The sequence below is a fragment of the Equus przewalskii genome, chromosome X, assembly GCF_037783145.1.
Source record: "Equus przewalskii isolate Varuska chromosome X, EquPr2, whole genome shotgun sequence".
In the NCBI taxonomy this organism is placed as follows: domain Eukaryota; kingdom Metazoa; phylum Chordata; class Mammalia; order Perissodactyla; family Equidae; genus Equus; species Equus przewalskii.
This window is the reverse complement of record NC_091863.1, coordinates 8,078,814-8,106,189: the sequence shown is the minus strand read 5'-3', so window position 1 is coordinate 8,106,189 and position 27,376 is coordinate 8,078,814. Positions and strand designations below refer to the sequence as shown.

Sequence of the window (27,376 nt, the reverse complement as noted above, 5' to 3'; positions counted from 1 at the left end):
ATCTAGGATGGCGTGGATACCACCATTTTATTTCAGGTCCACAGCAGACATTACTAATTGATCACAACATGCTGCTGCTGAGCCTGTATGACAGCCTCGCCTTTTCCATGCCATGCCCCTGGCAGCCACTGTTGATTAGTTATAGTTTGCCTGTGAGATGAAACCCCATTGTTCCCCCCATGTTAGATGCCTATGTGGTTATGGGAATTTACAGAGGGGAGAAATCAGTGACGCAGGATTGAAAGTCTCATGGGAATAGATAGTAGGAGCAAATATACAGAGATGGAAATGTGTGAGTGTAGGCAGTGCATACACAAAGAAGAAGAGGGCAATATTATGGAGACTCAGTTGATGTGTTGGGTGGTAATTGACAAGAACTTTGGTGGAAAACAGTGTGAATTTTCCTCAAGAAATTAAAAATAGAACTACCGTATGATCCAGCAATCCCAGGTGTGGGTATATATCCAAAGGAAAAGAAACAGATATCTCAAAGAGATATCTGTACTCGCATGTTCATTGCAGCATTATTCACAATAGCCAAGGTATGGAAACAACCTAAGTGTCCATCAACGGATGAATGGATCAAGAAAATGTGATATATATGTATGTATATATATGTGTATACACACACGCGTGTGCCTGCTGGAATATTATTTGGGCTTAAAAAAAGATGAAACCCTGTCAATTGTGACAACATGGATGAATCTAGAAGGCATTATGCTAAGTAAAATGAGCCAGACAGAGAAAGACAATACTGCATTGTATCACTTACATGTGGCATCTAAAAACAAAAAAGAATTTTGGAAAATAAGAGTGGGTCAAATTGAGAAGATACTGAAAAATCACACAGAAAACTTTAGATTTCCAGCGGTAAGAATGGAGAACTGTTTGATATACTAGAAGAGAGAAGCCTGTGCACACCAAATAGATCAGAAATGGGGTATATTAGGCAGTATAGGACAGAGGGTCTCAAATGGAGGCAATTTTGCCCTCCAGGGGACACTTGTAATGTCTTGAGATGTTGTTGGTTGTCACAACTAGTGGAGGGGGTGGTTCTACTGGTTTCTGGTGGTAGAGGCCAGGGTTGCTGCTAAATGTCCTATGATGCACAGGACAGTTCCCCGCAACAATGAACTTTCTAGCCCAAAGTGTCAGTAGTGCTGAGGTTGGAAGCTCTGATACAGTTTAATTGCTGTAAGAAATAACCCCAAATCTCAGTGACTTAACTCAACAAATATCTATCTTGCTCATACAACGACCAAACCAAATGGTTTAGGTCAGATGGAAATCCTAGGAGTTCTCCTTCAAGTAGTCACTCAGGGTTCCGGGCACCTTCCATTGTGTAAAACCACTATCTTTAATATGTAGGTGCCAAAATTTCCATGGAAGGGGAAGGAGAGTGTGTTCATAGAGAAGTTACCCTTGCTCTTACATGCCTTGGACCAGAAATGACCCATCATTTCCACTTGCATCCCTTTGGTAAGAACTAGGCATATGGCCCCACCTAAATGAAAGGCGACTGGGAATTGTGGTTTAGCTCTGTGCCCAAGAAGAAGAACTGGGTCTCCTTGAAGGTAGTCTTGAGTCTCATTCCTCTTTGAAGTCTCAGTTCACGTGGGCACAGTTCATGGTCCACATTTCATACATGAATTAACGGATATATAGAAATAAAAGAGGTGGGAACAAAGCCTTGTTCTTGTTGGTTTGTGTTTGTTTTTTTTTAAAGATTGGCACCTGAGCTAACAACTGTTGCCAATCTTCTTTTTTTCCCCTTCTTCTTCTCCCCAAAGTCACCCAGAACATTGTTGTATATTCGAGTTGTGAGCACCTCTGGTTGTGCTATGTGGGATGCTGCCTCAGCGGCTTGATGAGCGGTGCCATGTCCGCACCCAGGATCCGAACCAGTGAAACCCTGGGCCGCTGGAGCGAACTGTGCAAACTTAACCACTCAGCCACAGTGCCAGCCCCCTGTTGGTTTGTTTTTTGTTGAGGGCTCCTGGAGGATAAAATGATTTAATGTTTAGAACGTGATGAGTTTTCAGTAATGGCAAAATATTCTATAGGACTAAGCTGTAAAATATTAGATAAGAGTGCAGCATTGAAGATGTAGTTTTGGGGGCAATTATCAGTTGAGTGGATTTCACTGCTATATCCCTGGAGCTCAGTTCAGAACCTGACACAGAATAGATGATTAATAGTATTTTGTTGAATGCGTAGATCAATGTATATTTGAATATTAGAAATGAGGAAAAGAATAATTTTCCCTTTCATTAGAATGGAAGAAACTTGATGCTGATATATCTATGATCAGCTATTGATGCATAAGAAATGACCCCAAACTTCAGTGACTTCAAACAATAAATATTTATTATTGGTTACATACCCGTGAGTCAGCTGAGTGGTCCTTCTGGTCTTGCCTGGGCTGTCTCGTGCATACGTAGTTAGCTGTGGGTCCTAGAAGTGGCTCTGCTGCTCTTGACTGCCTCTCTCCTATGTTTGGAAGTTGGCTGGTCTAGGGTGGTCATGGTGAGAAAACTGGGCTCCTTTCTGTATGGTTTTTGATCTTCCATTAGACTCTCCTGGGCTTTTCTCATGGTGTGGGCAAGGACCCATGAGAGAGAGTGAAAGCATTCAAGACCTCGTAAGGTCTAGGCTTAAAACTGAAGTCCTATCACTTCTGCCACTGCCTATTAGCGAAAGCATTGTACAGGACCAGCCCATATTCAGGGTGGGGAAATAGACCCAACTCTTGATAGGAGTAGTTGCAAAGTCACATTTCAAAGGGTTGGCTATGGAGAGTCTATTAATTGGCACCATCAAATAAAATCAATCCATCACAGTCTGGAAGGAGGTTACTACATCACGTGGAGAGAGAGAACATTAAATTTAATTTGTTCACTTCTGAGCATCCTGATCTCCAGGGTAATTAAGGAGATTCTTGGAATAATTTCAAGGCCATTTTTATTACTCTTGATTAGTGAGGAATTAATTAAAAAGGCCTAATATATTCCCTGCATTTTAAAAATAGATAGCTCAGACTAAACTAATTTCCTTATATGTTAAATCCTGACTCAACGTGCTCCAAATGTATCTTAAACATTTTCATGTCATGGTATATAGAGAGAATAATTGTAATTTTGTGGTGTGCTAGGGTAAAAGGACAAGGCGGCTTGTGGTTGGGCAGACTAACCTTGGGGGCTCTGGCTTTCCCAGGTCCCACCTAGCTGGCCTGGGGGTTCCCACCTTCACACTTCTCTAACCCACCAGCAGGGTGGACTGGTTAGGATGTTTGGCAATGGAACATAATAATAATAGGTTCAGTGACTCCCACCACTTAGTTGTAGGATCAAGCATAGAAGCCTGGCCTCTTGACTCTCAATCCCATGCACTTCCCGTAAGACCATGTTGTCTTCAAAGATATGTCTCCAATCAGCACAAGTTTATCAAGTACTTACTGTTTGTGCAAGGCACTGAGAGTAATTGAGAGGACGTGTAAGGCCTGGTTCCTCTCCTCTCATGGGTTAGGGAAGGAACTCTCATCCACCTATTTCAGTCTCTTCTCTGAGAGCAGTATTGCCTAGTGACAAGTCTAAAACAATGTAAGGAGGCAGGTGCCATTTTCTTCTGGAATTGCAAGCATTGCATAGTGTGCTTTCTCTATTTTAGTCACTACATTTGGACACAAGGTAATCCACAGAAGCACAGGGCAAGTAGTCCATTTACTTAAGAATCCCTGACAGTATAAGGCAGAGTGAGGCTTGTGTACAATTCCAGCAGATGCTCTGGTTCTTCTGCTTTTGTGTTACTTTAAATACGTTCATTTCCTGTGATATACTTACTACTAATTATTTACTAGTTTGTTGTCAGAGGTAAAAATCACTTGCATATTGCTACATAGTAAACCACTTTGAAACTCAGTGGCTTCAAGCAGGGTCAAAAAACTTTTTCTGGAAAGAGCCAGATAGTAAATATTTTCAGCTTTGTGGGCCATATGGTCTCTATCACAACTATCCAATTCAGCCATTGGATTAATGAATGAGAGTGGCTGTGTTCCAATCAAACTTCATTTATGGACACTGAGATTTGAATTTCATGTAATTTTTGTGTGTCACAAAATCTTCTTCTTATGATTCTTTTTCCTACCCTTTAAAAATGTAAAATCCATTAGTACCTGGCTGGTGGGTAAATTAGGTGGCAGCTGGATTTGGTCTGCAGGCCATCGTTTGGGGCCTCCTGGCTTAAAAGGACCATCATTATCACTTGCTAGACTTCAGGTTGGTGTGTGGATTTGGGGAGTGGGGTGGGGGTGCAGTGGGCCAATATAAGCTTAGGCCTGGTGACTTTACTTCAGGCTCTAAATCCAGCCAATCTTGACTTCTCACCAGGTGGAGGATAACATCCTCATGTGTGTGTTCATTCTAGGCCTCAGGCTGAGTGGCAGCAACTCCTGGGGGAGCCTCTTTTCATGGCTGTGGTACATGCACAAAAGAGCAAGCACATTAGTTGCACCGCACAGGCTAACGTTCTGTTGGCCAGAGCAAGTCACATGGTGGAATCCAAAATCAACAGGCAAGAAAATATACTCTTTAGTGAGTGGAACTCAATACAGTCTGAATTCAGGGAACTGTGAAGAACTGGGGCCTTTAACACAATCTACTACACTCACCTTCCCTTTCATTTATTGAAGAATGTAATGATCTCTACCTTATTTTTCCTCCAACGTTCTTCAAGACAGACAAGAAGGGAATAAATAATGCATCTTAGATTTTTTTCTGTAGAAAATAGCTTCCTATGACTATTACTCTTAGTCATTTGCAAGAAAATGCCATTTATAATTTTGCCCTTGTTCAATATCTCTTTTACTGGAAAGTACACATTACATGTCTTTGGGCATTCCACTGCCTAATCTGATACACTAAAGGTCAACCAAATATTTTCTGTGAGAGAATTTCAAACCATCAACTGATGTCTGTGAATAGCTTTTATTTAGCGTCTGAAGGTTCCCTGTTACCCAAGAGATCCTCTTGTTCCACACACAGGAGGTGAGAGGAGTTTATTCCTGGAAGTGGAGCCTATGAAACCACTGGACCTTTTCTTACAATGGCTGTACCCACGTCATTGACCGAGGACTGTTTCACATAGCTTTTTTTTGCCTTTAGCCACATTCCTTCCACTTCACCATTTGTTGATGCAACTTTTAACACAGGACAAAGTGTCTTATGTTTTTTTAACCTTTCTCATTTTCTGGATTTCTTTTCTGATAACCTTCTGGATTTTAGACTTATGACTTTGAATTCCTGAATAGAACATTTCTCAAAACAATACCACTTTTTTTCTAGCATACACCCTGAATTTAGAAAATAATAAATCAATGAACAGTCATCTCCCTACAGCAGAACATCATGGAGGACTGAGAATGTGCACAGTCCACCAACCAGGCTGGTAGGGCCACTTGGCTTTGCAAGACCTCAGTGTTTGCATCTGAAATAAAAATCACTCCCAACTTGGAAATTGTGTGATTTCGAGGTGCCACAAAAAGCACAAAACTGGAATTCTGTATAGAATTTGAGATAAAATTCCAAGAAGTTATTTTTTATCATCTGGATACAGGCTATATAATGGACCAAAAAACATTGTTCTTGAGCCCCCGGGCTCTCCCCCTTTTTTCTACCTCCAACCCTTCATGGTAACTAGGTACCCAAATCTCAAATTTTAATTTCTTTAGCTGGTTAAGATGACATGAGTCTTTGAGGAGCTTGTTATGGACTGAATATATGTGTCTCTGCCAAATTCGTATGTTGAAGCCCTAACTTGTAGTGTAGCTATATTTGGAGTAAGGAACTAATTAAGGTTAGAGGAGGTCATAAGGTTGGGACTTGATCTTATAAGAAGAGATATCAGAGAGCTTGCTCTCATTCTATCCGTGAGCACGCATAGAGGACAGGCAACATTCCCCCTATCATTCTCATAATTAAATACATGAAGGTATTAATGAATACCTTCATGAATGTAATACTGGGTTTGTCACACTCAGAACAAACCCTGCAGAAAGCATACTTTGCTTTTTGATCTAGATAATATTTACAGCTACAACTATGGTAAGACTTTTGGGATATGTTTAGTAATAAAAGCTTCAGGAGAGGCAGTCTCGGGGTTGAGAGGGGAAACTTGGAGCCAGAGCCCAGGGTAGTTAGATCCCTGCTTTCTTTCTCACTGGCTATGTGATGTTAGCAAGTTACCCAGACTCTCTGTGCCTGGTCTGTAAAAAGAGGGAAATAGTCACATCTACCTCATAAGATCGTTATTCGAATTAAATTAATTAATATTTGTAAAGCACTTACAACAGTGTCTGACACACAATGAGCATGATCTCAGTGTTTGATAAATAGAATAAAAGTAAGCGTAGAGAGCTAGGAAATGCATTCATCCATACAATCAAAATTAGAAGAAAAATAGGGGGAGGGCATTTGGAGTTTGTTTGGCAACTTGTATATGGGGTAGGGAGATTCTGTGAAAACCTTTGTTATTTCTCCCATGAAGACAGGAATGGTGAGACCATGAGAGAGGCAAGGGAGAGGTAGAGAGTGGGTAGCATAGATGTCTGTGTCTCAGCTGTAGCTTTGCCACTGGATGCCCTTGAACCAGCAAGTCATCTCCCTTCCCAGGGCTCTGCTTCTGCATCAGTCTAGAAGCAGTTGGACTAGATCTGTATACTGGTTTATTCCAGGACTAGAAAAGAAAGATCTTTTGTGATTCTAAAAACATGTTGGGCAGTGCTGTTAGGTCTCATTGGTTATGGTTTTAAATAAAGGGTCTTATTTAAATGAGAGGCAAAGAATAAATGATCCCAAATATTTTAAGAGGGAAGAAAAGTGAAAAATGAGGGAAAATGTAAAGAGATGTTGGTTCTTAGAAGCTTGAAGTATTGTTCCAAGATGATTTCAGTGCTGAGCATTGAACACAGAGGGAAATAATTTTTAATTCATTGAGATTGTCTTATGACACCTTTATAGCTGCTCTTGGCAGAGAAATATTCCTAACCTGACTCCACATATTCAAAGATTTGAAGACTGGAAAAGTGGTGGCCATTATCATAGAGGGAAAGAATTTGATCTGAGGACCTTTTAGAGAATCATTGGTTAACACCCCTATTCATTCCGTACTCCCTGCTTCATTTGGTGGCCAGCATTGGCTGGGGGGTCATGTAGCCTCAAGACTTACTCTGGATTTGTGGGTCTTCCAGGTGACTCTATAGGCTGTGGTTGCAGTGGTATAATGCATTGTGTCCCAGATGGCTTAGATGATACAGATGTTCATGCTGCATCCAAATTATGAGTGTATGTAGGTGTGTGTGTATGTGTGAGAGAGAGAGGGAGAGAAAAAGACAGATCTAGACCAAGGTTGCTCAACATCAATGCTATTGACACTCAGGGCCAGATAAGTCCTTGTTGTAGGGCTGCCTTCTATAGGAGATTTCACAGCATCCCTGCCCTCTATCAACTAGATACCAATAGCACTCCTTCCTCATATACCAGTTGTGGCAACCAAAACTGCTTCCACACATTGCCCCATGTCCCCTGAAGGACACAGTCGCTCCCAGCTGAGACCCACTGCCTTAGACTGAGAGTCAGATGGTCTGCTCTGTCGTTAAGTGTGTGAGTGACTTAAGGAAGGTCCTCAACCTTTGTGAGCCTCATTTTCTCACCTACAAAATGGTGATTAAAATCCCTGACTCATGGGCACTCTGAAGGATTGAGAATTCGTGTAAGTGAAAGTGTGTATTAGAAATAATTGTGCTGTGTATTTTAAAGACACAAAAGCAAATTTCCATGCTATGAAAATAGCAGAAGCCCAAGAGAAGTGTCCCTCTCAACTGAACAGATATCCCTAGTTTTAAAGATGTGTACAGTGAGATGTAGAATCCTTCACACTTGAGTGTGCCCTCTAGTAACTGCTTAAAGGCTGTGTGGCCATGTGCATCCCACATGCCACCCTAAGGTCACTTCTTGGAGAGGGTAGGCAAGGAATTCACTCTGCAAAGGGCAGTCATCAGCTTCCTCTTCCTGAGCATAAACATTCATGTTCCTTTGTAGAGGGTCACTGAGTCACAAACCTCCAGATATTTCTCAGGAAATCCTCTCTGCTTTAGGATAAGAATTTTATTACTCAGCTTTCACTACTGAATGACCAGGAGGGGTTCAGAAGTATATTAATAGATCGGGCTTAATTAAACAAATATTTTTGAGTCCTGTAAGACTCTGTGCTTGGTAAAAACAGTGGAGAAAACAGAGTTGATTATAACACATCATGATAGAGTAGGGAGAAAAAGCTCACACACAGACAATGCTGATAAAAGAGGCAAAGACATGGGCTAAAGAGGGGAACTGGATACTTCCAACTGAGGGTTGGGGGAAATCAGGGGAGAATTATGAGAGGAAGAGGCATTGGATTGGGGTTTTGGAGGTTGCATAGAATTAATGTATTCCCCACTCAAGCTCTTCGGTCTTCTCAAGTTCATGACTCTGCTATTTACATGTTTGACTTACCCAAGTATAAAATGAGAGTAATGCAACCTAACCTGTTTAGCTAAATGGGAGCTTGTAGGTGGGAGTGGAATGCACTACACTGGTGGGTAGTGTTCTTATTGAGAGGCTTGTCATTACTCTTTCCCTCATAGGTTGCTCTTTGGGGGAAAATTTCAGGGAAACTTCCATGTTTCTTGAATAAAATCCATACAGACCTCTCAGTCATTTTCTCCTTTGAAAAAAAATCCAAGCTTCCTCCGGATGTCTTAATTTATCTGGGTTAGGGACAAGTATGAAAAGGAGCACCCACTAACTCTTGGTATACTCTTCCCATTAGGACTTTCCCAGTGAGGTGTCTGAAATATCTTTCTAGCATTGTCTGTGGCTGTTAACCACTTCCAATTCATTTTTTCCCTGTGTGTTTACCTTCAGGAAAGGCGTGAAACCGCCATCCCCCATTCACTGGCCTTTACTGAATCGCTCTTCAGCCTTGTGTCTCCTGGCTAAGTAAGCCAATGGATGTGTATGTGTTTTCCTCTTTTGGATAAAGATACTTGTATAGCACTTAAATGGGGGTGAAAGATATGGTTGGGTTTTAATCAATACTTTGGATTGCACCTTGTTTAACAGCAGCTTGGTGAGCAAGTTTAGATACAAGGACTTAAAAGAGTTCTAGAATATTTATTTATATATTTAAGACGGTTGTTCTTAACTGGTGGAGATTTTGCCCAACAGGGGATTTCTGGCAATGTCTGGAGACATTTTTGGTTGTCACAGTTGGGGTGGGAGTGCTATTGTCATCTAGTGGATAGAGGTCAGGGATGCTGCTTAACATCCTACAATGCACAGGACAGGCCCACAACAACTAATTATCTAGCCCAAAATGTAAATAGTAGTAAGATTGAGAAACCCTGATTTAAGATTTATGCTCTACCTGCTTTTCAAGGAGGCTTGACAAATTAAACGTCATAAAAAAAGAGCAATTACAAAGAAAAGTAGAACTGAAACAAAATAAAAGGAGCAGAAGCATAGATGTCATTGTGGTCCTGATATGACTTGATCATTAGGGTCGAACATTTGATTGAGTTGGAAATTTTCTAACAAATGAAAAAAAAGAAGAAGCATAGTTCTTAGGTTCCCTGAAGCAACCTTTAATATATAAGTTAGTCAGCAAAGACCACCTTTTTTTTCCTGCCCTGAATTCAAAGAGAAACGCATCTTGCAGGACTTTATATATATAGGACATTGTGTAATAAATAGACACATTTTTAACTGTGGTTTTGCAAAAGACACAGATGTGTGTGTGTGTGTGTGTGTGTGTGTGTGTGTGTGTGTGTGTGTGTGTACAAATGGATATTTCTGGTCTCAACCCTTTACCAAAAAGTAAGAGAGGGTATAATATTAGATCTTGTAAAATTAAAGACATTTCTTTGAGGAGCTGAACTAATATGATCTGGGTGTTGTCCTTGTTTGTGATCTAACTAGTAAGGAGTAGAGTCTCTGAAGACCCAAGAGAGAGAGATGACTGACATTTCCATCAGACCCTGAGACTCTCCCTCTGGATTATCAGATGACTTCAATGAATTTTTGGCAAGGGCTAAAGAGTAATCAATTCATGGTGGAATTATTTGATAAGCACTCAAAGTGCTTGCTTGAGCTCTTTAAGTAGCATTTATTTCTGGTCTATTTTGGATCATCCAATGTGTGAGTCTTTGGGCACACAAATGTTATTAAAATGTGCTCCTTGTCCTTAAGCAGCAGAGTCTAGCCTTGCAAGAAGATACATAAATAATCATGAATTAGTACACATAGTAGAGGAATGTGCAGTGTGCCATGAGAACTCAGAGCAGGAATTGATCAATTCTGTCAGGGCTGCAAGGAAAGGTTTAGTGAGGAAGTGAAATTTAAACTGTATGGGTTACTGAAGAAGCCTTCACAAGTTTTATTCATAAGCATTTTATTGACATATAAAATACACACAGAAAAGTATATGAATCCTAGTGCACACCTGGCTTCATTTTCACAAAGTGGACCCACCCATGTAACCAGCACCCAATCAAGAAGTAGAGCATCACCAGGAATAGAACCCCAGAAACCCCTCACACTCCCTCTTCCAGGCATTATCTACTCCCATCCGCCAAAGGTAACCACTGTCCCAACTTCAAACCACATAGATTACTTTTGCACTTTATATAAATGTAATCACATATTTTGTGTCTAATTTTAATATTATTTTTGTAATATTCATCCAGGTTGTAACATGTAATTATAATCCATTCATTTTCATTGCTGTGTAGTATTCCATTGTGTCAATATATCACAATTTCTTTATTTGTTCTACTATTGATGAACATTGGACTTATTTCATTTTTGACTATTAAAAGTTGTGCTTTTATGTCTATTCTTGCACATATTTTTTAGTGAACACATTTATGTACTGCCATGTGTATATACCTAGAAATGCAATTGCTGAGGCTTAGTGTATATATTTATTTATTTATTTATTCAGTGTTAATTTTCCAACCTGCTTGTACAAACTTACATTATCACTGACAATATATTAAAGCAGGAATCTTCAAACTATGGCCCAAAGACTTGTTTTTGTAAGTAAAATTTTATTGGAACACAACTTAGTCATTTTTTATGTATTGTCTGTCTGTTTTTGTGTGGCAAGGGCAGAGCTGAGTAGTTGTGAAAGAGACTGCATGGCCCAAGGAAAACAGATTAGTGGTTACCAGAGGAGAAGGGGGAGGGCAAAAGGGGTAAAGGGGCACATGTATATGGTGATGGTTAAAAACTGGACTGTTGGTGGTGAACATGGTGTGGTCTATACAGAAACTGACACGTAGTGATGGGCACTTGAAATGTACACAATGTTGTAATCCAATATGACCTTAATAAAATAATTTAAAAATATATTTACTATCTGGTCCTTTGTATGAAAAGTTTTCTAACTCCTGTATCAGATTTCCAAGAGTTTCACTACTTTGCCACCACTTGTATTGTACTGTTTCACATTAACTATTCTTGTGAGTGTTCTGGTGGGTATCATGTATCATATTATGGTATTGTGTATTTTCCTGTTGACATCATTGTATACTTTGTATTAGAATTTAGGCTTACAGGAGAGAGTTGTCATTGTGATTAAGTGTTGAGCCCAACTTGAGGTTCTGTAAATGCCATGCACACCAAAAATGACTTGATTATTTTATATGATTTTTATAAATGGTATACAATGGTATATAATTTCGTCTTGAAAAAAATGCTTCTCTTTGCTTCTGAATCTTAAGCTGTGGGATTTATTGAAAAGTTTTAAACATGTTCTTGGGAAAAGGATATTTTATTCTCGGGGGGTACAGTATAGTAGGCTAGTTAGGTGGTGGGGGGGCACACAGACAAGGAGAAGGAACCCCCACAGATGAGGCAGGTTGACAATGACAAAGATGATGGAGCATCTTGGGAAGTACCTTCCAAAGAAAGAAATTGCCCAATAAATATTTATTATCTCAATAAAAAGAAGAAAAGGTAGGCCAGGTGACTTTTAATGCCCTTTCAAGTTTTTTCATTTTATAAAATCACATACAGGAAAGTTTTTACATATGACAAGGCAATTTTTTCCCTTCTTCAGATATCCTCCTATAATTTGTTGGAAAACAGTGTTGCTCTTCCAATGAGAAAATTAAACAAATAAACAAAACAATCCACACTGACCTAGGTCTGAATCAGTCTTTGAGCAGAAAGCTGGTGTGCACACACACAAAACTGAAAAAATATAGCTCAGTAAGTCTTCCCGCTTCTAGATTGTTTCCAACTGAAGTCACACTTGGCAAAGCCAGTTGCCTCAGAATGTAAAGATGGCCTTTGTCCAGGGGCAGACCTCCATGCGGCTCCTTCCACTTCCCGTTTGCATCCAGCAGTGCCTGGCAGAGGCTGGGATGAGGGTCTCTTCAGGCAGTAAGAATGAGATGGATCAGAAAGAAGAACATTAACACTGGGAACCAGAGGTCAGGGAACCTGGATCCCAGGATAGCAAAGAGATATGAGAAAACAGGTCATTTTATAAATACCTAAAAGTCAGAGAAACCTTTGCTCTCTGGAGAGGAATTACTGGAAAAAAATTCGGAGAGTCTGTGAGTCTTGGAGGGCCCTGAAGGGACATCCAGAAGGAGAATGAGGAGACGCCATTTTGTTTAAGAAAGGAAAGGAGTGGAGAAGCACAGGACTACTATTCTGAAGATAAATGAATTAATAGAAAAAGAGAGTCTTATGATGTGTTTAGAAGGAAGAAAAACTCTGCTTGATGAAGTCAAGAAAACATTTTCATAAATGTAAACTTCACAAATATTTTCAGATCAAACGCGTGACTGACTAAAGATGAATGACCGCAAATTCAACTATAAACACCAAGGTTATGTCTACACAGAAAAGTCAGCTTGACTCAATGCATTAGGGGGAGAAAAGATTAAGTCAATAAAACAACCAATTCTTAAAGTGCCAAGTACCTGCTTTGCTGGAATGTTTTAGTTTTCACTTGTTTTGGCATCCCGTAGACACAGCCAGAAAATATTACGACAACAGAAATATCTCATTCCAGGATGTTATTTTAGTTACTGGGACAGGGAAAGGGACAAGTGCTTTCCTGGATATAATTCAGTTGATGGGTGCCCCTGGTTCTTAAAATCTTTATCAGAAGTTGCTAGAGACCCTGAGCAAATGCAGCTAAGTATGTTCATTTTAAAATGCTTCCAGAATGTGCCCTTTTACCAAGTGACTTAAAACCATGGCCAGAAATAATTGGGGTCACCTTTTCTATGTGTGTGTACTTTTATTTTAATAGCAACAAAATAGTCTTTGAGAACTGGGACAGTATATTTTTCTTTTAAAAATTCCTCCCCCCCCCCCACCGAATGTTTCAATATAATCAAGCTTTGGTTTACTTTTTGCCATTTACTCACAGAGGTGAGTGTTATCCCACTATGGTTAGGATGAAGTTGAAGTTCAGAGAGGTGAAATGAGTAGCCTAAGATCTCGAAGCAGGGAGAATACAGACAGGTCTTGAATTAGGTCTTATGGTTTTTCGACCCTGACACCCAACTGGACTTCGATCCAATTCTGTGCTTTCATTTCAATAACACAAAGGTACAGGATGTCTGTTTGCGTAAGAATGCTGTAAAAATGGTATTAATAAGTATAATAATTTTTTACTAGTTCAAGATAATCAGATTGCATTTAACCAAAATCAGTCACTCTCAAATGTCAATGCTAATGAAGAACACTTGACAATTCTGTGAATCTCATTTGAATATAAAGTCAGCACAGTAGCTTTTTTTGTCTTATAGCAGATATAACGTGATAAATCTTATAATAAGCGGTAGCTTATTATTATGCTATGAAATATTATGAGTACAAAAAGGATCTGCGCAAGAAATCTCCCTGTGTATCAGCCAGGCTGCATGTAACAGAATACATGACTGAAAGTTGCTTAAACAGTAAGGATATTTTTTTATCACACATAGACATTGTATTATTTATCTATTACTATGTAACAAATTACCACTAACTTAGTGGCTTAAAATAATACATGTTTATTATCTCACGGTTTCTGTGAGTCAGGAGTCCAGACACAGCTTAGCCGATTCCTCTACTTCAGGGTCTTTTATGAGACTGCAATCAAGGTGGCAGTCTAAGCTCGGGTCTTATCTGAAGGCTCAGCTGGAGAAGGATCCATTTATAAGTTCACCCTGGTTGTTGGCAGAATTCAGTTCCTCAAGGGATGTTTGACTGAGGGCCTCAGTTTCTTGCTGGCAGTTGGCCAGAGGCCACCCTTAGTTCCTTGCCACATGGGCCTCTTAGGACACACTCAGTGAATGAAAGAGGGCATTTGCACCTTGGTTATTTTTAGAGAAAGTCTTTCCCAGAAGTCTCCTGGCAGACTTCCCTCAGGGCTCATTTGTCAGCACTGGGTCATGTGCCCATATTTACATTGCAAAGGTGTCTGGGAAAGTAAGTATGAGTATCTGGCATTTTTGCCCTTAGTAAGAGGCAAGTCTCTGCCAGCAAGAAAAAGCAAGCTGGAGGCAGGAGTTGGGGACTTGACCTTGAGGAGGCAATAAGCATCTACCACAGGCGCCAATTACTAAGGGACAGGCTCTATCAGAGGCAGGTGTCTGTCCTCCCCTATATCACATGATGGTTGAATTCTCTGCCTCTTTTATCTGTTCTCCTTGCCTGAGACATTTATTCATATAGTGTGCTGTGATGTCATTGAGTTTTTACTTGGCTCAAATGTTATTGTACAAACAAATACAAACACAGGTTCTGAAGCTGCCGAAAGTTCCCTATTATTGTTATGATTATTTTTATTCCAATGTTTACTAAATAAATTAATAATAATTGGATATGAGGCTTCCAGACCTCCTTGGAGTCTCTCAAAGCCTGGGGACTATCTCCTCCAGGTGAACCTACAGCCAGCCAACCTGACTAGCCAACCTGTCTGACCGCCAGAAGTTTGTATAAAATGACTCCAAAAATACCACTCCTTTTGGTAGTCATGTTGCAGTTTGCTCTTGCAGAACTTCTTTTCACACTTGCAGAAGCTAAACCATATCTCTCTCCATCCTATAATTTGCTGTTGGTGGTCTGGACTCAAGTGAATAAGCTCTATTTATCTCTTTCGAACAGAGTCATATTTATTAGGCCCATTTGCCACAACCTTCTAAATCCTGCTTCTGTAATCTCCCTTAATTACTGTACTGCTCAGTATTGTGTCAGCCACAGGTTTTTAAAGCATGTCCAGGCACATTAGTCTCCTGAGCCAGTGCTCAGTTATGTCCCAAATGGTCTGACCATTTTGTGGATTTTGAAAGAAAACACATTAGAGGGAAAACAGTGATTTCTATTAGTTCACTTAATGCAGTGGTTCTCATCCTGGGTGAGAGGGGCGGATTTGTCCCCCAGAGGACATCTGGCAGTGTCTGGAGACATTTTTAGTTGCCACAATAGGAGGAAGGATGTGCTTCTGGCATCTAGTAGATAGATCCCAGGGATGCTGATAAACATTCTACAATGCACAGGATGCCACCATCCCTGCAACAAAAAATGATCTGACCTCAAAGGTACATATTGCTGAGGTTGAGAAATCCTGATTTAATTTAAAAAATGGAATCTAGTTTTGTATGGGAAATCTTACGCAGCCCTTTCTTGTCAATTTGATATGAATTTCTATTAAATATTTTTTATGTTTGAATGTAGAGCCCAGGCTTTTCCATATTTGCCCACATCTTTGTCTCATTTATCTCTGTTGAGCAACTCTTCTTGCTATTACATCTGGACCCTGCAGCTGAACCCTCTGCCAACACCCTCAGGAATCTGACTCTCTTCTCCATACAGCAAGCCATTAGTAGTTGACAGCACAAACATGATCACATCAAGGAATAGACAGGTAAGGAAGCTGCATCTATGGACACTTGCAACCATTCCTGCTGGACAGAGTGCTACTTTCGCCACCATGAATAATCTCTCATTGCTCTATGACCCTATACCCCTCTCCATAGATTCAAAGTGTTGGTCAGGAGCATCAGAGTGGCTACGCCTAGTTCCCATGACTGAGTCTGAGCTTTAGACCAGGCTCTAGACCAGGGAATTCACATATATTAATCTTTAATCCACCCAGTAATTCCCATTCCTCATCACCATGTCGACTCCCCAGAAATAACTACTGTTACCAGTTTGTTGAATATCTTTGCCAACAATTTCAGTGCATATATAGACACATATATTGTGTGATATACTTTCTGTTTTATGATGTACAGATAAGTTAGGGTTTGCTAAGCTGTAATGAGACCCCCATAATTCAGTGGCTTAAGGAATAATGACATTTATTTCTCCTTCGCGTCAAGGTCTGATGGGTGTAGTCCAGGTTGGTGGGCAGCTCTGCTCCAGGCATTCAGTCCTTTGAGGACCCAGGATGACTGTGGCTTTGCCATCTTCAGCACGCGGTCCTCCAGGTCACTGGTGATCACCATTCCATCTAGTGAGAAAGAGTGAAACACAGTATGAAGAAGGCACATGCCATGACCTAAAGGACACACTTGGGCAAGAACTTAGTTGCATGGTCATACAGAACTGTAACGTGGGCCTGGAATCAAAGTGTAGCTGAGCAGCCACATGCCTAGCTACAATTCTGTTATATGAAAGATAGTGGAGAACAGATTTTGGTGGATAGCTACCTAATAATTTTGTAGTCAGTCTCTCTCTTCTCTTTGTCTCCGTCTTTCAAAATAAATAGGATCACATTATACAAAAAACGTACTTTGCCTTGAACATTGTCCATGTTAATACATATAAGAATACCTCTTTTTAAAAGTACTATATTAACCTGAATGCATGGATTATGTATTCTTGACTCTCAGGAGGCAAATGTATAATCTTTCCCCATGAAGTTGCTGTTTTGAGCCCTTCAGTCTAACTGTTTATTGAATGCTCAGCACATACAGGACTTGGCCAATATATATTAGTGCTTTTTGAAAGACTGGCTAGGATTTCCTTTTTTCAGCCATTCTTTTCTAGTATAAAGATTGCGTTCTGATATAGAATGTTTGGTTTGTAATTCTCCAAAATCATATATTAAAGAATTGTTCACTTGTTCTGTTTATTATTGCATTGTTAGGTAACAAGGGTAATTAAGATGATACACAGAACATTGTATTCTATTTTCCAAGAGCTGGAGACAAGTCTAAATTCCTCTGAAGTCTGTTTCTGGCTTGCTTTTACACTGTTGACATACCTCAGAAGAGGCTAGGATGGCTGAAGAATAACAGGGTGCCCATTTCAATTCTGACCTTGACTGCTTCATTCCCACCCTTCACTGTTCTTCTTTGGCGTTACAATTTCAATATTAAATATTCTTCTTTTTGAAAAATTGATAGGGTTCCTGTCTGATACCTTAATATTGATATGCTATAAATGAGTCATTGTCTACAATAAAGGCAAATTCAAGCTTAAGTAAAACAATTTTGGTATGGTTTCCTTCCACCTCCCACCAATTATTTGAAAAGCAAGAAGAAAATGTAAAAAGCTAGTAATACCTGAGGCTTTTCTAAGCTTGGGTCCTCCAAAGACTATGAACAGCCATAAATTGGCAAAAAGAAACAGACCTGGACACCAGTTGCATCTGAAACAACACCACCATCTAGGACACCTTGTTCCAAATCGTCTGTATTAGTTTCCTATTGCTGCATAACAAATTACCACAAAGAGGCTTAAAACAACACGCATTTATTAGCTTACGGTTTCCCTGGGTCAGGAGTCCATGTACGGCTTAACTGGGTCCTCTGCTCAGGGTGGCACAAGGCTGCAATCAAGGTGTCAGCTGAGCTGTATTCCTTTCTGGACCTCAGAGTCCTCTTCCAACTCACGTGGTTGTTGGCAGAATTCAGTTTCCTGTGGTTGTAGGACTGAGGTCCCTGTTTTCTTGCTGGTGGTTGGCCAGGTGCTACTCTCAGCTTCTGGAGTCCACCCATATTCCTTGCCACATGGCCCTTTCACAACCTCTCTCACAGGCCTCCAACATGGCAGCTTACTTCTTCAAAGCCAGCAAGGGAGAGTCTGTTGCTCCAGTCTGTTAAGATGCAGTTTCACATAATGGAACACAATCGTGGGAGTACCATCCGATCACCTTTGTCACATTCAATTGGTTCAAAGTAGGTCCCAGATTCTGCCCACACTCAAGAGGAGTGGGTTATATAAGTATGTGACCCATTAGGGATCATCTGAGGTTGTGTCTGGCACACTGATTTTATGGTTTAACTTAATGCCTTATTTTCATTTCACCTCCAGTGCCCCTCTGATGCCTGTCTGGTTTCAAATCCCCGTCTGTCTGGTCCACACATTATCTGAGCTCTCACCTGCTTGCTGATCACCTTTTACCTTGCATTTCCAACACCTCTACAAAACGCATCCCTCTGCCTGTCTCCATGATCTTCTCTTTTCTCTGGTCAAGTCACTGATCTCTTAATTCCATTTAGTCCTACTTTTAGCATTCAAACACAAAATGGGTAAAATGAAACTGAGGTTGTTATGTTGAATACCTCCTCCTGGCTTTTCTACCCATTTCAGCAGTGTGATCATTCTTCAAGTCACCCAAAGTCACCACCAAACAGCTGTCTTGGACTTCTCTTAACCAGGGGTCAGCAAATTGTAGGCTTGTGGACCAAATTTGATACACATGTCTGTTATTTTAAATAAAAGTTTGTTGGAGCACAACTATGCCTGTTTGTTTAACTATGGTCTATGGTTGCTCTAGCATTACAATGGCAGAGTTGGGTAGTTGCTACAGAAACTATCTGACCTGCAAAGCTGAAAATATTCACTGCCTAGCTCTTTATAGAAAACATTTGCCAGACCTGTGCTCTAGAATAAAGAAGCCCAAAGTTGTTTCTTTTTTATTTAAAATTCTGGTAGCCTCCATGCTTTCCAATCTGTTCCTTCTGCCATTACTCACACTAGTTGAGTCTCTTGTTTTCATACACCTGGCTTGACACAGTCATCTCCTATTTGGGACCCAGCAGCTAATTAGAGCTTCTCTCTTTTGAAGCCTGTGGTGGATTGCTATTGTTTGAGCATCTAAGATTCTTCCTTGTCTAGTTCCAAGTTCTTTTTTCTTTCTCTTTGCCTATACTCTTCAGTAGAAATCGATCTTTCTTGGACAGGCTGACAGCAAAGACTAGCTCAAAGAATTTACCCAATTTTGTGTATGTTGAGTGTGTGACTCATTTAGCACTTCTCATAAATTGTCTAACATTAATAGTTTTCTCTTGCCCTATATAAGCCCTAGATCCTCTCTAGATCATAAGATCGTTGCACGTAAGAACTGTGCCATACACTTTGCATCTGATAAAATGCCTAGCACTAGGTTGAGCTGGACAAAGAGGTATAGAAAGTGTACACTGTTGATAGATCTGTGTGATGAACTACTTTACTATTTAAAAAAATAAAGCTTTTCTTCCCTTTGTTATTTTTAAAGGTGGTAATATTTTTTAAAAATTTGCTTTAAGTAAATTCAAACTTAAAAATGATTGCAGAGATAGTACAAAGAACTTTTTTCCTAAACCATTTGAGAGTAAGTTGCCACCATGATACCCCATTACTCTTAGTACTTTAGTGGGTAATTTCTACAGGCAATGACCACAATCAACCATTAAAATCAGGAAATTAACATTGATGTGTTGCTTCCATTTAGTCTCTAGGCCCTATGCAAATTTTACCAACTGTCCCAATAATCTCCTTTGTATCCAAAGGATACAGTCCAGCCTCATGAGTTGGATTTGCTTGTCATCTCTCTTTAGTCTCTTCCAATCTGGAACAATTACTAAGTCTTTTTTGACTTGCAGGACCTTGATATTTTTGAAGAGTACAGTAGAGTCGCTTTGTAGAATGTCCCTAAATTTGTGTTTGTCTGATGGTTCATCATGATTAGGTTCAGGTTATTTGTTTTTGTCAGGAATATCACATTTTAGGATGTGTAAATATCCCATTCCTCACCAAACTTTTACCCACTAGTTTCAGCATTCATTGATATTTCTTGGCTAAATTATTACTATGATAATTGCCAGATGATAACTTTCTGTTTCCATCACTCCTTCTACAAATGTTATTTGGTATTCCGCCATAGGGAAAAGTTTTCTACGCTTCCTGTTTGTTTGTTTATATCACTGTGGACTTAGGGATTCCTATTTTATTCAGTGGATTATAATCCATTACTTTCATTTATTTTGATGCTCAAAAAGTTCCACATTTAGCAGTGGGATAGGGTTGCCGGATAAGATACAGGAAAATCAGCTAAATTTGAACTTCAGATAAACAATGAATAATATTTTAGTATAAGTATGTCTGAAGTACTGCGTAGACATACTTAATTTTGTATGACATACTTAAATTATTCACTGTTTATCTGAAATTCAAATTTAACCGGGTGTTCTCTATTTTTGTTTGCTGAATCTGGCAAACCTACAGTGGGAGCTCCTTCAAGATGCTTTGCGTGTCCTTCCGGTATGTCCCCATCATTCTTTGAGCACTTCCTTGCTTTCTGACCCAACAAGATGTTCCAGAATCAGCTTGTACTTTTGCTGTTCTAGCATTCGTATCAGTCACTGGTTCTGTTTAGTATGAAATGGTATTTAGAAACCAAGATCTTGACACGAAGTCTACTCACTGCTATTAAGTGTCATACTCCTAGACCTGTTCAGTAGCGATATCTAGGGGAATATATATATGTATCTATATATATGTACCTACTTATATCTCCATATGTGTTTACTTCTATATCTATTTTTATATATTGAAAACCATGAATTTACACCTGTGTCTCTAATTCCAATCCAATGCCACATGGATAATTCTAGTTTTCTCCCTTCCTTCACTTCTCTGACAGTAAGGAATTTGGTTCTCCTACCATCAATATAACTATAGTGGATCAATCTCCCCTATAGGTACCCAATCTCCTGTTGTCACCACTGACCCCTACACCTCTACGTGGATGCCTTTCTCACTTCTCTTGGGTTCTTACATTCCACACTGGCCTGCCTCTCACTGCCTTAGTGTCCAAAACCCTATACCAAGCTGCTGCCACTGCCACTTCCCCCCATATGGCACATGGATACCCTATTCATCCCTCTCAGGCTCTACAAGCCCATACCAGGCCAGCCTCATTGCTTCCCCCTCCCCGCCCTTGTGAATGCCTTCCTTGTACCACTTGGTTTCTAACGTCTAGCAGCAGGCCACCTTGAGCAAATGCTCTGCTCATCCTACTGTGCTCTGATATACTCTGCTGGGTTGCCACCCTTATCCTACCCTGTGCTGATACCTACTGTGCACAGCTCACCTCATGGCTCTTAGATTGGATAAGAAAGAAAGAGAGAGAGGGAGGGAGGGAGAGAGAGGGAGTGAGAGACAGAGAGGGAGAGAGAAAGAAAGAAGGAAAGAAGGAAGGAAGGAAGCGAAGAAGGAAGAAGGAAAGGAAGCTATTCATGCACTTCTCATCATGTAAAATTATAGGTGATTTACTTTTTCGTTGTCCATTTCCCCCTCTGAACCTGGTATCTTCACTGGTATCTTATCAAGACTTAGAAGAGTGCCTGTCCTATAAGAGGCACTCAAAGATTAATCCATTGAACGAATAAGTGAGTGAATGAGTAAATAGTGAATACAAGGAAACCTAAAGTTTGTTCACCCCCGAAAAATAAATCCTAATACCCTTAAAAATTTCTTTTGGCTTTTGGTGTAGAATTCATCCATGGCAACCCTGTGATTGTTTTGGGTTTCCTACCTGACCTAGCATGATGTCTGGGCAAGTTTATTTTCAGGTCACTGTAACCCAGCCTTTTTTTTCTTGCAAGAGAATGGCCAAAACATCATTTTTCCTTATTAGGAGGTGGCTCGTGTGTTTGTGTTGGGCTCACATTTCGTGCCTCCCAGATTTCTCCTGCTCCCATCCCCTGTGCAGGCTTAATAGTATGCCTAATGCTGATTTCAATGTGTGGAGATCAAATTCAACTGCTGCTTCTGTCTCAGAATCAAAATATTATCAAATAAGATATCTACTCAGTAAAGCTACTTCTTAAAGTAGAAAGAATTAAGGACCGCTTATGTGATTGGTGTGTGAATAATTAGTTGGAGAGAAGGAGCAGTAAGACATGTAGATGCATCTGGGGGTCAGGAGACAGTACTCTCATCCTTTCACCAGCTAGATGGGTTCTTGTAGGAAAATCTCTTCCTCTCGAACCTATGAACTGGGGATATGTAGCAGCCGTGCTCACTGCCCCCACCTGAAATCATCACAGGGAAAATGAGCAATGTGTGTGAACAGGCATCACAATTTATAAAATTATATTTTCATTTAGCATTTGTTGTAACTGATTACCTAAAAAAGTCACATAAAAATACTAAAAATGCTGTGCAATTCCAAAGTTTATTTTGCTTATGTGTGTAGAAGAAAGAAAAGGTGGATAGGAATTTAAAAATAATATTTATTTCATGACGAAGAACTGCCTCAGGGGCTGAGAAAGGAGACTAACATTACATAGGCTCAGAATATTTTTGGATGTTAAATGGCATTTCCTACAATTTTACTTCTAATGCGTTTAACTGCTCACCTCTCTTGAAATACCTTGTGCCTTGCATGCCTTCTGGAAGGCTTATTTCTTCCATCCCCCTTCTATTCTAAGACCTTTCCCTGATAAATCCTCACTCATCCTGTAGTGAACATTTTCTTGATGAAATTTCCGGTGGTTCTCCAGCAAGTTTATTAGAACAACTTTCATGCCTTGAAATGATGTATTTACATTCTGTCTCCACCATAGGCTGTGAACTTTCAGACAGGGAGGTGTTGCATTTCATTTTGTTTTATTGTATTTATGTTAAGGATCTCAAGTGTACACAATTGAGTTAATTACACTGGCTCGCTCATGACACTCTGAGTGATGTGTTATGTATCTTCTCATTTTTGGTAATTGGCCTTCAGTGGCATTTGGTGTAAGAATGGCTAAGAGCAGGACTATGGACTTAGGCACACCTGAGCTGAATCCTGGCTTACCCACCTAGGTGTGTGACTTTGGGCAATTTACATAACCTTTCTGAGCTTCTGTTTTCTCAAATGTAAAATAGGAATAATTAAAGCCCCTACTTGACAGTCTTTTTTTTTTTTGGATGTTAAATGTAACATTGAAAATGAAATGCTAAAGAGAGTTTTTATGACAGGAAGCAGTCAGTAAAATTGTAGCTTTTTTTTTTTAACGGAGTGAGTCTCAACAGATCCTCGATGAATGAAAGCTCCAGGAAGTTTTTTGCAACTCCAATAAAGTATATATATATTTTTTCCCCTCTTTGGTCCTTCCTTCCTTTCACTCTCTCCTCCCCTTCCTTCTCCCCCTGCCCCCCCCCGCCTCCGGCCCACTCTTGCCGTCTCTGAGCACAGCTGCTGCACGAACCAAGGCAAACTTGGATCAGATGCCAAAGTCTTTTTCAAGGGAAGCCAGTTTTCAAGCTCAGGCACATTGACTTCTAGAATGCAACCCAAACACTGTCAAATAACAGCGTTAAGCTTCTTTGCAAATAAGGCTGGAATACTTTATTCTCCGAGATTTTCAAATTTAAGAGAAGTAGAACCAGACACTTTGCAAGTGTTAGTTTGAATCATTCTATAGCAGTCCTGAATGGTATATATATGGTATATATATATATGGTGTATATGTGTATGGTATACCTACTATAGCAGTATGGTTGGAGTTATTATTCCCATTTTACAGATAAGGGAGTCGGAGCCAGTGTCACCACAAGAATTCATTATAGGCACAGTCTCTCAGCTCTGTTTCCTTCTCTGATGGGTTTGTTTTCTCCCACTGCAGATGTCTTTCTTCCTATAGTCGTGGAAGATGATCACTGGCCAACAGAAACATCCAAGCTTACAGCTCATGGTCCCAAAGAAGGTGGAACCTTCTCTATTACAGCATCCAGTTTCTTAACCAATTTCATGGGCGGGCAATAATCGGGCTTCATCTTGGGATATTTTCATTGCTAAGCAAGAGAGTAATCAGCAGTGGCTTAAGTGAAAGGAAAATATTTGATTATCTTACCTCTAGAAGTCTGAAGGTAGGAGGTTCTTGGGTTGATTTGGTGACTCATGAAATCAGGACTGGGCAGCGTATTGTGAATCTCTTGAGTTTATGCTCGTAGTTGCAGATGGCTGTTGCTGCCCTGAGCATTGCTTCTTCATGTCAGTGTCATAGGGAGGAAGGAAGAATAGTAAAGGGGTCTTTCTTTCCACAACGCTCTTATTTTTGGGACTAGATCTCTACTCTGTAAAACCTCAGCAGACTTCTCTTTATATCCCATTGGCCAGAACTGAGTCACATGTCCATTCTGTGACAAGTCACTGGCACAGAATGATGAGGTTATCTTGAGTGGCTTTGAACAGTCATGACTCAGCCTCTGAGGCTAAGGGAAGGGACAGCTTTCCCTGAACACATCTCAGGTTCTGTGGGAAGGGCAGGAGGGGGCACATGTGCAGATGGCTGTTGGTAAGGTGATGGCCAGTGTCTACCACAGCTGTTTTGGATCACATGTCCGTCCCTTAGACCTGTTAAGGACAGCAGAAGAGTTCTGCGTTTGGTTGTGTTCCCCAGGCGCAGATTCTGAGACAAGGATTAATATGAAAGAGGTTGATCAGGAAGTACTCTCAGGAAAAAGTGGTAAGGGAAGAAGAGAAGGAGGCCCCCCAAGGTTTCAAGTTACCATAAAGTCTCCTCCAGGGGAGTAACTTAAGCTCAACCGCACAGAGGACGACTGGGAACAGTGGCAGATCCCACCCTGCGTTGCTGTCCCCATCAGGGTTGCCCCCTCAACTCTGTGGGGAGGGAATGTAAATTTCCAGGCACTTCATGCTCTTCATGTGTGCAGGCAGAGTCCTTCAAACAGGAGACACAAGACTGGCTATTTGGAGTAAGAACACTTTAGAGCTACTGAGCACAACACTGGGAAAGGCATTGGAGGGGGTATGAGCAGAGCCCTGAGGGCATCTGCCACAGGGTCCGTGAGAGTCCAGACCTGCATGAAGTCTGCACCCCAGAGCCAGGGAGTAGGTGGGCAGTGCTCAGTGGTCACCAAGCAAACTAGGACAATGTAGGCATGAGAGGGTGGCCTCAACAGAAAGGTGAGTGCTGAGAGGTCAGCATCTCAGGACACCCCCTCTGCACATTCCCCCAACTCATTAGGGTGCCTCCAGGAGGGGGTCTTACAAGAGAACAGGAATGTTGGCTGTGCAGATACTGTGTGGAGTCAACCTGATTCTCATCTTTTAATCCAGCTACTGCTGGGGTACTCCAGCTGTCAGTGATACTTCTAGTGCGGCTCCTCTCTTCTTGATTCAGGCTCCTCTGACTCTCTTTAGCTGAAAGTAGGGTTTCTCAACCTCAAACACTATTGACATTTGGGTCCAGATCATTCTTCATTGTAGGGCGTTGTTCTGTGAACTAGACTTTTTAGCAGCATTGCTGGCCTCTACCCACTTGATACCAGTACTACCCCCCGCCCCCGTTGTGGCAGATGTCCCCCTTGTCAAACCTTGTCAAAATTGCCACCACTTGAGAACCACTGAGTTAGAACACCGGCCTCCTGGGACTCTGGAAAGTTTTTCACCTGCTATACTGGGGAAAATGTCCTCCAAGTGGTGGAACTCTAGGAACTTCATGGGAATTTGTCAGATTTAGTGCAACAACTCTTCTATTCTTTATTAGTCAGCTAATTTGGTATTTGTGTCTTGTCTCTCCTGTGCCAGAAGAAGTATACTGTGGCTGTATTCAGAGTCTCCCCTCCCCAGTCACACTTACCTGGACTTACCTGAGCTGAGGTTTTCTTCCCTTGGAATTCGCTGGGAATTTGCCAGATTTAACAAATAAATTTGAATTTCAGAAAACAAATAATTTTTGTTATAAATATATCCCGTGCAATATGTGGGATATACTTATACTACAAAAGTATGTTTCCTTTATCTAAAGTTCAAATTTAACTAGGTGTCCTGTGTTTTATCTTACAACCGTACTTGGAATGCCTTCTTTTTCCGGGGACTCCCCTATGGAAATGCTCTGTATTGCTGACCTTCGGTGCACTCAGCTTATCCTTCCACCACTGAATCCCTGCGCTGCAGGCTGATTAGTTTCTACTCCTCTCACCACAGTCCCGCCACTTGGACTGTTTCCATCACAACGCTTTAAGCATTGCTGCTACCTCCTACAGTCTCCCGTCCCTTCCTTCTTTAGCTTTGGTGTCCTTCCCCAAACTCATCATAATGGACTTGGACTTTTAAGGCCTGATGTGATTGTGCGTGGATGTGCATGTGTGAGAAAAAATGATTACTGTCCTTAAGAGAAGCTCATGAGAATGGAATAGAGTAATAGAGCCATGAAGGACCCTGGGGAAGGAATTCTCCAGCATTCCATAGTAGCCTCTATTCTGAAAGCCTCCAGTCAGCACAGCCACGAAAATATTAGAGGCAGAGGGAAAAATCCTCTGTAAATAATGACACTCCAGGGGACATCCTAGTAGTTTGTGTTTCTGAAGACCGGATGCAGTTAACCTTGGATATGTTGTACAGTCTTCAGATGATTTTTCCAAACGATTTTGGTTGTTAATACTATCATGGCCTAAAAGAGCAGCTGAATTTTGAGTTGTTTGAATAAAGTAAATCAAAAAATAAGAAAAAAGTGTTGCTTGTCATCTCCCTTAGATGTGCCAACCCTATGTTAGAAAGGACAGTAGTGAGCTTTTGGTGGCTAAGGGAACTACAGCTGGGGGCAAAGATACAGGAGGCAGCATCATGGGACTCCAATGTCATCTAAGAGACTAGATGATTCGCATGTCTGTTCATTTAGTGGGAGAGGGACTTTGGGCTTGGGTTATAGTGTATGTATTGCTGAGTTCTTTCTGGGTATCTTGGTTCATTCAACTAAAAGAGATTGGAAGAAAAAAAGCAGCTAACATGCTAAAACTTTCATTGTTTTTTTTTTTTTTAAGATTGTCCCTGAGCTAAAATTTGTTGCCAGTTTTCCTCTTTTTTTTTTCTTTCTCTCCAAAGCCCCAGTACATAGTTCTATATCCTAGTTGTAAGTCGTTCTGGTTCCTTTATGTGGGATGTCACCACAGCATGGCTTGATGAGCAGTGCCTAGGTCTGCGCCAAGGATGTGAACCGGTGAACCCTGGGCTGCTGAAGCAGAGTGCACGAACTTAACCACTTGGCCATGGGGCTGGCCTCTAAACATTACTTTTTAAGAAACAGCTTTATTGAGACGGATTTTACACA

General features: G+C 40.7%; 1 protein-coding gene and 1 long non-coding RNA gene across 3 annotated transcripts in view; one reads left to right on the top strand and one right to left on the bottom strand.

The window, feature by feature from the left end:
• Positions 1-27,376, top strand: part of ARHGAP6 (Rho GTPase activating protein 6) — a 462,402-nt gene that overhangs the window by 124,621 nt on the left and 310,405 nt on the right. The gene's annotated exons all lie outside the window — the stretch shown is intronic.
• On the bottom strand, positions 16,386-24,379 carry LOC139081018 (uncharacterized). The gene is made up of 2 exons (XR_011535953.1): positions 24,155-24,379; positions 16,386-16,554 (listed from the first exon to the last, which is right to left on the bottom strand). It is a non-coding gene; the product is annotated as an uncharacterized lncRNA (long non-coding RNA).